We start from the raw sequence: 12,042 nt of genomic DNA on the forward strand, positions 1-12,042 counted from the left end.
ACCAAGCACAAATGGATGTACGTATAGTACGATTATAATACCAAAAATACTTGCTTCAGGTAAATGCAGTATGTTATTTGTGGCCTGATATTTTGTGCTCTAATATTCCTGTTTTTGGCAAGCATAATATTTCTGAGAACACAGAAATGGTTTTGTTTTCCCACAGATGGAACATGGCAGGCCTAAAATCAGTCACAGAAATGTCATAGCACTGAGAGCACAGGTCAGGTAATTTTGTGGAGCACATTTTCATAGCATATCAAAAATTCATGCACCAACAATATATACTGGCAATATGCACCCTGCAGAGGATACCAATGACTTAGCATCTCTAGAGTCATAAGTGTGCTTACATTTTGAAGCATGCTGCAGTATAAATGTTGGTTATTATTAATATATAAATATATAAAGTGACTTTATAAACAAATCCAGTTTCATTGGAGGAGCCAAATTCAAAGGAATTTGTAAAATGACCGATATGTGCATGCATGGGTGCACCTCGATTGGATTTTATATTAATATTCCAAAGCTGTGACAAACCATTAGTCTCACAAAGATATATGCAGGTCACATTTCTACCCAAAATCCAAGCAGCAGAAAAACTTTTTTTTATCAGATATTTTTTGCATAATAAAATAAGCCCTTTTTTCCATCATGACAGTTAAGGGCATATTCTCTTTAAATTCTCATTACAGCAATGTGACTGGGCATTTTTTACTTTCAAGACCATTCATTCAGCATAAATGCATATTTATATAGATTTTTATATATAAATATATTCAAATATTGTATAATAATTTTGTGCATTAAAGAAGTGAAAATTTGAGGTAAAATCGTACTCAAAATAATAATATTAATCCACAAAGGGATAATTTTCTTTGTATAAATATGATTTTAAAAATAATTAACATAAAACACAGGTTTTAAAATTTAATAATAATAATAAGATTAGTAAAATAATCATTATATCATTAAATGTTTAAAAATGTTTAATATTATAAAGAAATGAAAAAAATAATTATATATTTTATCATTCTTTACATATATGTGTGTGTGTGTATAATAAACATTTAAATGATTATATACAATTATTATAAATTATTATATAAAAAATTAACACAATAAAACATAAAACAATAACAATAATACTATATGCTATAGTAAAAATATTTCAATTACATTATTAAAATAAATGCTAAATGACTAAATGTAAAAATGTGTGTATAAATGTTTTTTTTGTACTATATACAATTAAAATAAAAAAGGGAATTGAATATATAAACACACAACGACACCTTCTCATAATATACAGTAAGTGAAAGTGACATGATTTTATGGCCACGTTACATCACGTATTTAACCCATCCAGTTGCCCACACACACACACACACACACACAGTAGTGAACACACACCCGGAGCAGAGGGTGGCCATATTGCTGCGAGGCCCGGGGAGCAGTTGGGGGTTCGGTGCCTTGCTCAAGGGTCTCACCTCAGTCCTGGAATTGAGTGTGGAGAGAGCGCTGGTTATTCACTGACCCCCCACCCTCACCCATAATATATTACTCTCATAATATAATTTTCATGTTTAAAAAATTGTGCATTTAATATTTTATATATTAAAAAAGACGAATATGATGGAGACATGCGAATACTGGAGAGAGTGCACGAGGTCACTTCATCTAGATCTTTTCGACCTTTCTTTCCCTCTGATGCTCCTCGATACAGCTCGAAGTCTGTAGACGTCATCATTAGCAAAATTCCTCAACCACACGATTTTAATTTTTTCTAATGCACTCCTACTGACATTATGTGAATGCAAATTGAATTAAATCCCGTCTTCCATGAATCTCTTTTTCTGGCCTTCAGGGCAATTGATTCCGTTCTCTAATTTCGAGGAAGTGGGAGGGGTTCTTTGGCTTTGACGAAGCCTTTTGATGCTACTTTCCGTATTGACAAGCCATTTGATGCATATCCTCGGGACTGCACAGTTTCAACAAGATCCATATCCCATCCAATTAACAACATCAGCACCGACTGAATTACACTCATACATGTGTAAATGTCTTAATATCACTTATAAATTATCGCCAGGGTGCAGGATATCATGAATATGTAACATCCGTTGTGCAACCAAGATTGAAGCGTGATACTAAGAGGTTGTGCATTAGCAAATTTGAATAATTCATGAACAGCGCAAAAGAGAAGCCTTTTGTTCAAAAAAAACATCCAAAAACTTCAAAAAGTACAAATATCAAAACCTTTAAATCCAATATGGGATGTAACGCATGACCCTGAGATCAAGAGACTATCAGAGTCCAACTGACTGGGAAAAAACACTAAGGCCTTTTAGAAGTTGGGGGAAAAAAAATAAATGATCAAAACATTGTTCTAAAATGCATTAAAGTTACTAATAAGTGTGAGGCGCATGTCTAAATGATGGTTTGGATAAAGAGGTAATTTAGCAACAGTAGATCAATCCATTTTTATGCAGGCAACTGAATTCCCACCAGGTTTACATATGCTCCGGGTGATAAAAGAAAACGCTTCTGTTGCAGGAAGCTGTGTAGGAGTTCAATGATATTAAAGTATGCATAAAAGTACAGAATGAAAGTCATTAGCAATGTAAATCAGCCACTTACGGTACAATCACTTTATTGCAATTCAAAACATCCACTCAATGCAGACGAAAAAAAACAATATTGCACATCAAGTCCAGGAAAATAAAAATTGCATTTTTAAACAAATCTAAAGGCAGCAAAAATAGAAACGTCACTTTGTTTAAACTAGTTATATTATCTGTGTGTACAGTTTCATAAAGTATCATGAACGGTTAATCAGATTTGTTTGAGCTGTAGACGAAGTCTTTGCTATTGTGGACATTGAGCCAATATCATTTTTTTTCCTCTTGGGTTGTGGACTTAGATGAAGGACCAGGCATCTGTGGACAGAAGAATAAGGAGCTACTGTATATGCATGTATTTAGCAATATTAGAGGCCAGATAAAATGCTAAAGGTGAAACTGTGTTGCATTTATACAGAATTGCTTATGATATATGTAGTCTTATATAAATAATATTTCATGCATAATTATTTAATTAATGCTAAAAATAGTCCAATGTTGTTATGTTGTTTTTTTCAGTTAGCTTACAAGCCAACTGTTTACTTAATTTTGCATACCATTAGCCGAGTAGCCCTATTAGCTTAGCATACATTTGGCAATTTAACCTGACAGGGTAACATAGAATAAGTATTAAACCTGCAATTTTTAACATAACCACTAAAAGAGTGGTTGTCTGAATTAGTATCAACTAGACATTTATCCTGCTATCTACGTTTTAAAAGCTGCTACAAATTGGAATATCCACGAAAAACAAAAAAAAACCTGAACAGGCTAATTGGTTAGACGATGTAGCTCTATCACTAGCTACCACTTCATTGCGTGAAAATTGGGAAACATTTGTTTTCTTTCAGTTAGTTTGCCCGATTAGCGTTGCTAAAGTTTAACTGATTAACTCTGTTATTCTAACATTAACATTAACATATTAGCCTGAACGATCTAAACATATCACTACACTAGCCAATTACCCCGTTATCCTTAGATTTCACTGTAACAAACTGAAGGCATTTCGTGTTTTTTTTTTTCTAGTTATGTTTCACTGGTTGTACTTATTAGTTTGGACAGTTTAGCATATCATTAGCTGATTAACCTGCTAGCTTATCTTTTTATACCGCACACCAGGAACATGTTGTTGTTCTTTTGCATTCTGTTAACTATTATTCAGCTATTATATTAGCATATACCTGCTATCTTACCTGCTAGCTCAGCTGCACTGCTTCAAAAAAAAAAAAAACAAACCTGGAACTGTTTTTTTTTTTTTTTTTTTTTGCACAAATTTGCTGAGGGGGGGGGGGGTCCTATTTTTTTAGATTTACCGTTTTAAACACTTTTGGACATTTTAAAACATTTTTTCAACACCTAATTCCAGAGCATATCTTACTTTTCCTCACAACAAAATGTAAAAAAAAACAACTAATTAAATGGGTGAAATAGGTTTAAACAAACCCTCGAGCTCAGGTGAAAAGCTAAAAAAAATGAACCAAAAATAACAAAATACGGAATCATAACTACATCATACATCAACTCAAATGAGATAAATAGAAAAACTTAAATAGAAATGAATACAGTCAGCTGAGCAACTTCCATTGAGATGAATAGAAATGCTAATGGATACCATTCTCCAGATATGTTTGACCTTCTTGTAAATTACACTCTTTTAACCCCTTAACTGTCACCATCCAACCTGTGGGATGCTTGCCGCTCTTTTTTGTTGTTGTCCTTTTTCTCTATAAAATCTTTTAGTAATCATCATAAATTATATATCATCTGAAAGCTTAGAAGCCCAAGATTCATCCTGTGAAAACCATTTTGAAATCGGATTTAAAGTCTTAAGGCGGTCTCTTCCCCCTTGGTGGGCAGTGTCAAGTGTCATATTACAAAATGCAATACAGTCTTTTAAAATCAAAACTTTTTATAATCTTGGCAACAAACATATCATTTGAAAGGTCTGAGTCTCAGGATTCCATATTTGGTAGTTATTTTGAGATAGAAGTAAAATTGAATGAGAAATCTAGAGAAAAATTCATTAAACAAAATTCAAAGGAGTTTTGATGGCTCCAAGTGGCTGTTTGTGACGTATAAATAAATAAATAAAATAAAATCTCACAGGAACCTCAATTTTTTTTGCATATCAACTTCAAATTTGGAACATAACTTATTTAGACACAAGGCTTTAATTTATAATACCAATTTTAGAGTAAACCTGTTATGTAAAAATAGTAATAATAAAAACAAAATAAAATTAATATAGCGCGATTTTATCTACAGTACATTTAAACTGTCTATAACTTTTTGATACTTTAATTTTTTGTCTAAAATTCCACTTTTCGTTTCCCAAAATCTGCTAGTTTTTTTTTTCTTTAAAAGACATATTCCAAAGTGTTCATAAATTACAACAATTTAAGTTTGGATAGTGCACTCAAATTAATACCTAAAAAAAAAAATGATGACAGACAAATAATAATTCACCCAAAAACAAAAAATTACCCCATGATTTACTCACCCACAGGCCTCCCGGGTGGCCAACCTAGAATGGCTTGAGGGTGAGTAACTAATGGGGTAATTTTAATTTTTGGGTGAACTTAATTAATGACAAAACTGTTTAAAGACAGTCCAATGGTCCTCTTAACACCTCGTGAAGTCTGGTTTTCTAGTTGAGCCTCAGGCTGATCCACCCACAGTTTATGTTTTGGGTTGTTTGGGAACCGTTTGGTCAGTCCACAGCTTAAACATCTCACAATAGTCTTACGCTGTCGCCTCGGTCCTCCTTCAATATGAAGATTTAATATACATTGCTGTAAAGATATACAGATATAAATAGATAGAGAGACTTACTTTTTTGTCGTACAGTTGATGTGACACCTGGAATTAGTAAAGCGCAGCATTTTTTGCAAACGGTTCTCTTTACTGATGGATCTTTGCAAGGAAACGAAGCTTCGTCGTTGATGTTTGTTTATTTGTGTATTTAGAACCACATTATTAATGAGGAAAACCACTCACGTCTGAGCACCAGTCCGTTTGGAGATGGTCTCTGAGTGAAGCAGTAAATTCTTGCCAGTTTCAATATTCTCTTGATTTTGAGCACAAACGCAGTGAGCAGCCTGGGATCCATCATGAGAAAACATCACGAAATTTTTGGTTCGTGGATATTTAAATTAAACAGAACTGACACCAAACTCACTTAAACGTACCTGATAGAGGAAGTTCAGGCGTTGATATGCTCTTTATCTTTTATATTCCCTGCCATGTTTCTATAAAAGACGTTTTTCTATCTCTGAAACTCCAAAGTGTGAACTTGTGCTGCATATCATGTCAACAGCGTGTTTGTTTTATTCCTTCTGCTTCTCAGCGGCGGGTTGTAAAATCACTTAATTTTTTGCGGTATATCGCACAACCCGTGGAAAACAAGCGATGTATTGACATCTGCTTTTCTAATTCAAGGTGAAATAACCAAACTGGCGGGGGCCCGCTGGGGAGGGCGCATTAACAATGCTAACGCTTTATCTATTGCGTTTGTGGACTTGGAGTTTTGTAGGCTGTATTCATAGTTTAGGAGCGGAATATTATAAATTAATAGCATGACAGATATAATTAGCTTATTATTATTATTTGTGTGGCTGTATGCATGGCCTGTGTGTGTCATGTGTCTAAACAATGGACATTACTTTGATTTGCCTTGTGGTTGCGAGTATGAGAACATTTACTATCAGGGCAGACAAAAATCGAGTGGTTGTTAAAACCTATGGTTCAACGGCATTTTAATTTTCTTTCTATTCATTTTTATTTTATTTTTTTTGTTTTTTAACATTTTGTGTGAGGAAAAGTGGATATGCTACTGGAATTAGGTGTTTAAAAAATGTTTTAAAATGTCCAAAAGTGCTTTAAAACGTAAATCTTAAAAAATAGACACCCCCCCCCCCCCCCCCACACACACACACACACACTGTAAAAAGTGTAACTGTAAATAGAATAAAATAATTTTGATGAATTGTTTATTTATTTTAAAGTAAAAACGTAAAGTAAAAATTGAATATCATCTAAAACGATTATAAAACTCTGAATTGATGTTTTTCTACCCACTATTAATGTTAGATAAACCTTTAAAATAAAGAAAAACTATATATTTTTTATTTAATTCCTGACAAAAACTTAGTAGTAAAATATTTATCTATTTAAAAGCTTTTACGTTGTTACTAAACCCCTAACCTAAAAAATAAATCTTATGTTTATTCAAGACTTTGATTTTTTTTCTTACCCTTATTTATGTATAGCCTACACATCTGTTGGCGCTATGCTGTTTTGTCCTATCTATCTATCTATCTATCTCTACTATCTATCTATCTATCTATCTATCTATCTCTGTCAATCTCCTGTCAAAGGGAGGGAGTCTGGAGTGGGGTGTTGGGGGCACAAAAACTGCCAGTCAGAAGTGGGAGAGAGAGAGAGAGAGAGAGAGAGAGAGAGAGAGGAGAGAGAGAGACGAGAGAGAGAGAGAGAGAGACCGAGACCTCACATGTCTCCAGACCACTCTGTCAAATCACGCAACATGTGAAGCCCCTGCGATCCAACAGCCTGGAAAACGTTCTCTCTGGATACTTAATTAAGAGACTTTAAATGTGCATCCTTTCCGGATAATACTTCTGACTTGTCTTGGGGGCTTTTCTCTTCTTTCTATCTACATTGGCTCAAGAGGGCTTTCTGTGGACTTGAGATGGTGCAATGCTCCACAGGACAGCACCGCGTGTATCGTTGGTTGTGGATCCCTGGCTCTCCAGTGTGTTTTGATATGGACGCGGTCACTGCGCCAGCGCGCAGAGCTGTCATGAGGTTAAAACCGCTTTCCAGCTGCGCCAAGTCGGTTCATTAAGATTGGTTCCGGAGACCGCAGCAACAGGTTCGTTTATAAATACCGAGGGTTACTGTGAGAAGCAGTGTAGCCTATTATATAACTGACCATTCATGTTCTCCATACTACTTACAATAGTTTATTCTTTTTATTCAGATGTTATTTGTTGCGTAAGAAAAAAGTTACAGCCAACTAAACGCACTGACCAATAGCGGGGCATGTTGTCACAATGGTCGTAAAGTTAGACATTAAACAGCTAACTAAATTTAAGCCGTTTAATTATTATGGAAATGCAAACAAGTGCATGAAAAGAATATACAAAAATAACAAAACGTTACATTGTAATTAAGAATAAATGTAAATGCATGCGTTGCCACAAACTGACGTTTCTGAAAAATGCACGTGACCTTTTCGTCAAAATATAACTTCTTTTAAAAACAAAGGTCTTGTTGCATAGAATACTGGTGAACCTTACCGTTTTTTTGGCTCGTTTTGACACCCCAATTTTGCCATTTAATTTAATTAGTTCTGGTCAGGTGGCTAAACTAGTTTTTGAGGTCATCATAACTGCATGTAGGCCATGCTTATAAAAAGAACATTTGTTTAAAAATCGTTCCTATTGAGTTACAGCCTGCCAGGCAGTGCAACCCATGTGAAAATTCGACAAAAATGATCCAGAAAATATTAATAGACAGTTTTTTAGTATCATTGTAAACATTTACATACATTAGACATCTGTTGTACTATGTAAACTGTCATGTAAAGTGTGACCGAAAAAAGTCAAATAAGTCATAGAGCATAATCAGAAATTTTAGTGGTGTTGACATAATTAATGTGACTGTAGGATAGGCTGTCAAATGTTTTTCATGTTCCACATTTCTTGTTAAATCAAAAACACATTCCTGAATAGAAGTCATCTCAAAAATGTGTGGGAGTTGCTATGAAATTGTAAGCTGGGAATATATTCGGTTTGTCTCAAGTTCTTGTTAGTGGAAAGGATACAAGGATACAAGTTTTATTCTTAGTATTCAAGTTTCAAGGCATCGCTCCATGCATATTGAGAGGTGAGAGAGTTCAGCAGAATGCTGGTGATCATAGTCAGCTGTTCTAATGCATGGCTTATAGGGTCCCGTCGGTGTAAAATTGGTCACATAGAATAGGGCAGGGTGACTGACAGAGCAGATATCGTCTGTCTTCATCACGTGCTGTGCTCTCTTACATGCACCTTCTTGCCATACAACCACATGTTATTTTGGACCCATATGATTATTTCAAAGACAAAATGCTTAGAAACATTATTATAGTTTTAAAGAACTTAATATAGTAGCTGTAACGTTTTTGTTGAGTCACTTTGTTTTTTTTTTCCCCTTAAAGGGATACTCCATCCCAAAATGAAAATTTTGTCATTAATCACTTACCCCCATCACGTCCCAAAAAAACAAAAAAAGCTTGTTCGTCTTCGGAACACAATTTAAGATATTTAGGATGAAAACCCTGGAGGGCTTGAGACTGTCCCATACACTTTTTGTATCAAGGTCCATAAAAGGTATGAAAGTCGTCGTCAGAATACTCCATCTGCCATCAGACGTTCAATCTGAGTTATATGAGGCGACAGGAACACTTTTTGTAAGCGAAGAACACAAAAATAACGACTTTATTCAACAATTCCTTTGTCAACAGTCTCCTCTGTGTCTCTCCATATCACCGTATGCTGTGTATGCTCCTCTGTATCATCCACACCACAAGGATGCGCTGTTTTATATCAAATCAAAGCTAAATACACCTAAAAATAGCGCATCATTTTGGGATGGAGTATCCCTTTACTTTTTAAGTGTTGAAAGGTCCATAGGTTTATCTAGATTTTAGCTTTTTCTTTGTAGTAAAGTTGTAAAAAACTTTGTAACCTTTTTTTTTTTTGGGACATGTGTTATGTGTATAGTTGAAACATGTACCAATGAAATCCGTTATCAGAAACTTTATTGCAAGCACGTGATTAAAGACTGACATAGTTTGGAAAGATGCCCTAGAATTGAATCACCTTCTATGATCAATCCTCCATAGATGCAGATCTTCTCATCTGCAAACACCAGGGTCCCACGTGCTGCACCCGCAAGATGGAGGAGAGCTACTACACCTCTGCTGCCCAGAGAGACACACTCCAGAGCATTCTCTCCTATAGCTTTCGAACTCAAAATATCTCATCCTGGGCCATGCCTCTTCCTTCCAGGTTACGTATCGATATCGAGTGAAGCTTATTGGTTGAATAAATACTAGGCATGTGCTGTTTGCATTTGTTACAGGAGTTAAGAGGTCATGGGATCAAGTCCCTGAGACAGCAGGTGGTCACACGTTCACTACATGCTGTTGCTTTGTATGCATGTATGGGAGACACCGGGGTTGTATGTTTGTGACTGTCATGAATCGTACACCGTGACTTTCCAAGGGTTACAAATTAGCTTTTTGTCCACTGAATGATCTGTCTGAGGTCTCCTGTGAAGCAGTACATGTGTTTTTTAGAGGTTGATTGGCATTTTAGGATTAGGACAAGGCCTTTCAGAATCAGTGTTTGAATAAAAAGTATAAAAAGATGTTTCTCACACACACACACACACACACACACACACTTAGAAAGACTCCATGCATGTCATTATCTACTGTTATTTATATTATGTATAACATAAGACATTACAAACCATGATAGCTTCAAATTTACAACTCTTAGTCCTCACCCAACCAAAATATTTAAGTTCATTCCAATTTGTCCGCCCAAACTTGCACAAAAACCCTTTCAGGTTCACAGGAAAAGGGCACTGTTGCCGTCCTCTCTGGTCTTTGCTGCCTAGCCCGAGTGAATATTTAACAAGTCTAAAGCAATTTTCACAAAAAAGAAAAAGAAATGTTGAAGTTCTTGGCGTATCCGTGGAGATGAGCATCTCAGTGCACTTCAATGTATTGCTCTATAATGAGAGCTTTTGAAAGAGCAGTTGTCCTTTTCTGTTTCTTTTCGCATGGTTGTAGCTGGTGTCCAGTTTAAAAGGAAGAAGGTCTGCAAAGTGTCTTTTCATTCCCACTTGAAAGAGGATTTTTTAATGTAGACCGCTTTTTGTTTATATGCCTGTGTGTTTAAGGGTAAAGTAATAATTCAAGTATGAATCTAGTGGACTCTCTTGGTAATGTGTCTGTTTAAGAGTTAGTTCAGTATGATTTTCTTTCTTCCATGGAGGACCAAAGTAGCTTGCAGAATATCTCTGTCTCTTATTCTTAATGGGGACAAGGACTGTCTGCCAAGGTCCAAAAAACTATGCCAATGATGAGACATGTGAGAACCAAAGATATTTGAGATTGCTGATATCAAATCTCCCCCAAAATACAGCGAGCACGATTTGTTAAAGATTTGAGAGTGAATACATGTATGGGTGAACTATTTCTTTGAAAAGTCCTCTCTATTTCTTGAAAAGTAATTTCACTGTAAAGCAAATCCAGCATATGGTATTTACATACCATCTGTCCAATAAAACCCAACTATCCTCTCCATCCTAAAACACACTAAAAATACTGTGTGCTACCTTCTCTTGATCTAAATTTAGTCCTGGACTGGGTAAAGTCAGTGGAGTTTTTCTGACACTGAGCTTTTTTAAAGTAGGACCCACATCAAATCCAGTAGGCACTGAGTTAATAGAGTGATCAGAGGAACAGTCATCCCAGTTGACCCTACTATCCATCTTCTCAGAACATCCTGCTGTCTTAGAGGTGAAAGGTCAAATTGTGGAGGATCACGGGCACCCCTCACCCCTGTGATCTGCATGACCTCTCCCCACATGCCTCCATGGCCCAGAATCATTTGAGAAGAAGAACCCCATTACACGATCTGGGCATAATCCCCTGCCATGACACCTAATACTGAGGTGTTTGGATGAAGTTGCCAAGATACACCGTAATCTGAATTTTTAGCCATGTTGTGCTACAAGTGTTTGATTTGAACCATTTTTAACCTGTAATGCGTCCTAATCATTCATACAAACCACCCATCCCGACTCTGATGTATGGGGCTTAACTGAAGGGATCTAGATACAGTTCTTGACCTGACAAGGTTACTCACATATTGTTGTTGGAGTTCCAGAATACCTGGAGTGCCACCAAGAGATGTGAATGCCAGCACTGAATCCCTGCCGTTTTTCTTGCAAAACCTCAAAGGCTTGTTATAGAAAGATTATTATGATTTCTTTTAGTATCGTAAGCCAAACAGGTGTTTTATTGTTTCTCCATTAATAAAGAGCAATCATAACTTTCAGCTTGCATGCTAATCATTCACAGGGAAACAAGATGGAGCTAGAATGCTTTGGTCTTTATGAATGAGATGACATTCAAGCAAACTGCACTTTGAATGGTTCTACCAGCTGTCAACTTAAGTACCCGTCTGTCACATGTCACACAAAAGTTAATATGCCATTGTAAATAATGCATATGGTACAAATGACTATGATCCTCAACTTCCATTTGCAACCCGGAGGCATAGTGAAGTATAAGATGTCGCCCTGACTGCTAAAATTGGTGATAAGCTGGTCGCATGTGTCACAT

The 12,042-nt window shown here is 35.8% G+C and overlaps 2 protein-coding genes across 3 annotated transcripts in view; both read right to left on the reverse strand.

Annotated features, from left to right (window-relative positions):
• Positions 1-12,042, reverse strand: part of LOC109047541 (protein phosphatase 1 regulatory subunit 29-like) — a 905,211-nt gene that overhangs the window by 195,746 nt on the left and 697,423 nt on the right. The window lies entirely within an intron of this gene.
• Positions 1-12,042, reverse strand: part of LOC109046565 (beta-1,3-N-acetylglucosaminyltransferase manic fringe) — a 788,629-nt gene that overhangs the window by 65,984 nt on the left and 710,603 nt on the right. The window lies entirely within an intron of this gene.

This window comes from Cyprinus carpio, chromosome A22, assembly GCF_018340385.1.
Source record: "Cyprinus carpio isolate SPL01 chromosome A22, ASM1834038v1, whole genome shotgun sequence".
Lineage (NCBI taxonomy): Eukaryota > Metazoa > Chordata > Actinopteri > Cypriniformes > Cyprinidae > Cyprinus > Cyprinus carpio.